At 37.7% G+C, this 3739-nt stretch overlaps 1 long non-coding RNA gene across 1 annotated transcript; it reads left to right on the top strand.

Annotated features, from left to right (window-relative positions):
• Positions 1 to 1098: 1098 nt before the first annotated feature.
• Positions 1099 to 1653, top strand: LOC116014967. Its single transcript, XR_004097519.1, has 3 exons — positions 1099 to 1171; positions 1272 to 1321; positions 1411 to 1653. It is a non-coding gene; the product is annotated as an uncharacterized LOC116014967 (long non-coding RNA).
• Positions 1654 to 3739: the final 2086 nt, after the last annotated feature.

The raw sequence follows: 3739 nt of genomic DNA, 5'->3' as shown, positions 1-3739 counted from the left end.
GCATGTTTCATCCCTTACGTGCACAATGAACTGAGGCATGTAGGTCTAGTATAGGGCTGCAAATGAGCCGAGCGGCTCGCGAGCCGCTCGGTCAAAGCTTGACTCGGACTCGGTCAAAGTCGAGTTCGATCCGAGCTCGAGCGGCTCGTTTAACAATCGAGCCGAGCTCGAGCTGTAATACCTCAGGCTCGTGGCTCGACGAGCCGCTCGCGAGCCATGTATAATATAATATAAAATAAATATATATATATATATATATATATATATATATATATATATATATATAATATTAAAAATTATAAATTTGAAATACTAAATATTTGAAATTAAAAAAGTAACCCTAAGTGTTCCCCCAATTCCCCAAAGACTAATCATATTCGTGAATTCCCCCAATTCCCCCCAATTCATCTGCTTCCCGTACGCAAAGAGCACCGCCGCAGAGACCACCGCACCAGCACCGCCGCAGAGACCACCGCACCAGCACTGCTGCAAACACCACCGCACCAGCACCGCCGCACCCTCCCCTACGCAATCGACGACCGCTGCACAAGCACCGCCGCAATCGACGACCGCCGCACCCTCCCATACGCAATCGACGACCGCCGCACCAGCACCGCCTCCCCTCCGCCGGCGGCCGAACCAGCACCACCTCCCCTCCGCCTTCGCCCACTGCCAGCGTCCAAATAGCACCACCTCCCCTCGCCGGTAATAACTGCCTTCCTTTCTTCTACTTTTCCTAGTATTTTTATACTGTATTAGTGTATTTTCTATTATGTGTGAATAATATCAGATTAGTAATGTATTTTATACTATTTTATAATGTATAACTATGTTTAATGTTCACTGTAAGAACTAAGAACTAGCCAAGGCATTGTATAGCTATGTTTATACTGTATTTAGGTATATATGTGGATTGTGTGAAGTGAATGAACTGTGGATTTTGTGTAGTGAATGAACTGTGTATAGCTATATATGTGGATTGTGTGAAGTGAATGAACTGTGTATATCTATATATGTGGATTGTGTGAAGTGAATGAAACTGTGTATAGCTATATATGTGGATTGTGTGAAGTGAATGAAACTGTGTATAGCTATGGTCAATGAAACAGTACAAACTTTAGTTTGTGGGGGCGATTGGCTTCGACATATACAAGGAGTTACCAAAGCTAAAGTAAGTTTACTTTTATATTAAATGATGATTATATGATTATCTTTTTAAAGCATTTGGTTACTTACACACTTTTTATCTTCTTTTTTTTTTTTCTTTTCAGAAGGAGAAATCATATCAAGAAATTTTTCTTCCGGTATCCAACTCATGAAAGTAAGTTATTCTTTTTTGTTTTAAACAAATATTTAGCATTCTTCACTTATCTAATATTATGCTTATTTTTCTTTTTTCAAATTCAACAGATCTTTCTTGGAATCAAAGATGACTACCGTCGTTGCCTTGTAACTGATATTGAAATAGATCTATGAACTTATTTTCAGTGTTGTTGTTGACTTGTAGTTTATATTGAAGATTTGAAGTGGACTTGTGAACTTACTTATTTTGAGTGCTTAAGTGTAGTTGATATTGCAGTGAAGTTGTGCACATTTTAAGTTTTTAACCAATGAAGTTTGGACTTTGGAATGTTTAAAAATTTTTATTATTTATTTATGGATAAAACAGTAAGTGTATGATGAAACAGGTGAAATTAAAGCATAATTGCGAACTGAAAATTCGAGCCGAGCCTGATTTCGAGCTCGAAATCGAGCCTGCTCTCGAGCTCGAAATCGAGCCTGATCTCGAGCTCAAATTCGAGCTCGAAATCGAGCTCGCGCTCGAGCTCGAACAATCGAGCTGCTCGAGCTCGTCTCGAGCAGCTCGAGAACTGCCGAGCTCGAGCTCGAGCGTCACCTTTCTAAACGAGCTCGAGCTCGAGCCATCCCTGGCTCGAGCTCGGCTCGGCTCATTTGCAGCCCTAGTCTAGTATTGTAAGTTTCTGTGGTAGGTTGTTTATTTGAAACCACTGGATTTGGGTATTTTCATTGTTGATATGATGCATGCTTGTTGTTAAGCTATTGCTCTTGTAATTCTAATTGTTGTTTCATTCCTTAAGTGCACGATGAACTACAACCACCTTGTTGGGGATGAAATTCTAATTGATGCCAAAGATATTTGATACAGCACAAAGAAGTGCCTTTGTGGCCTTTCTAGTTGCACTTGTAGCAAATAATGGCAAACTCAAAACTAATTAAGCTACCATTTTGTACATACAGGGATGAATATGAGAAATTAGTCACCCATCACAATGAACTCTTTCAGTAATTAGGAACTTCTTTCAACAACAGTCAATGCTATAAAATGGATGAATATTATTTGGAAGCATTTTGTTCCACTAAAGTTCTCTGGCTTTGCCTTAGAGACTGATTGGTTACACAGGATAACATTTTGCATTTTGATATACATTGTTATTGTGCCCTTTGTGATATTATGGTCTGAATTCTGCTTGCTTTCCATCTCTATTTTCACCATCAATTCTCCAATGTGCAAAAAGTAGTATTATTATTGTTTTCCTTGAAGCCTTGATTTTTGTTGATGGGTAGCTGGATTTTCTTCATTTGCTTTAAGATGGGTCTGTTTTAAATTGATGTTATCCTCCATGAGTTTGTGGTGTTGTTGCTAGGATCACTTGCTCTGATTAATATTGGGATCACTTGTTGTTGTTGATGGATTCAACCCAACATTATATTGGTTGAGGAATTGCAATGAATTAATATGTAGCCTACTAGTCATGTGCGGAGTTTGTGTTTTTGTTGGGATCACTTATTTTATCAAAAATACTATTGAATATTGTTAGATATATTAAATATAATATATCTATAATATATCTATATAATAATATATAAATATATAATTGGGAGAGAAAGAAATAGATAAGAAAGATGATTTTCAATTGATGATTTATGAAATGAAGTAATGCACCTATTTATAGTGCAAAATGCACAACAAACAAAGCTAGACTTTAGCTCATGAAGTGGTCCATGTAAAGCTACAATTATGGCCACACATTGATTACCCACATACTGCCATGCATGATGCATTAACTAATTGACTAATTCTAATTAACAAATTAATTAGTAACTACTTGGTTTAACATTATAATAATAATATTATTATAACATTGCCTCCTTTAAACCAAGTTGAATATATTGGTCATCCCAATATCCTTCTTTAATTTGAAAAATGTCTCCGTCTTCAGCGGCTTCGTAAAGATATCAGCAACTTGACATGCACTCGAACAATACTCAATGTTGATTTGCTTTTCAGCAACCAACTCTCTGATTTTGTGATACTTGATATCAATATGTTTGCTGCGACCATGAAAGACAGGATTCTTGGACAACGAAATTGCAGACTTGTTGTCACAAAAAATAGTTGTAGGTGCTTCCTGCTTGTGTTGTAAGAACTCCAAAATTCTTCTTAGCCAAATTGCCTGAGTAGCACAATTTGCTGCTGCAATATATTCTGCTTCTGCGGTTGAAAGTGCTACAATCTGCTGCTTCTTTGAAGACCAAGAAAATATGGCTGAACCAAGATAGAAGGCATATCCTGATGTGCTTTTTCTGGTCTCAACATCTCCAGCCCAATCACTGTCTGTGTATCCAGCAAGCTCCACACCTTCATTAGTAGAGTAAAAAATTCCATCATTACTCGTACCTTTGACATATCTCAGAATTCGCTTTGCTGCAGCCCAAT

The sequence above is a fragment of the Ipomoea triloba genome, chromosome 4 (genome assembly GCF_003576645.1).
Source record: "Ipomoea triloba cultivar NCNSP0323 chromosome 4, ASM357664v1".
Classification (NCBI taxonomy): Eukaryota; Viridiplantae; Streptophyta; class Magnoliopsida; order Solanales; family Convolvulaceae; genus Ipomoea; species Ipomoea triloba.
Note: the sequence above shows the minus strand (reverse complement) of the source record. Positions and strands in the feature narration are given on the sequence as shown.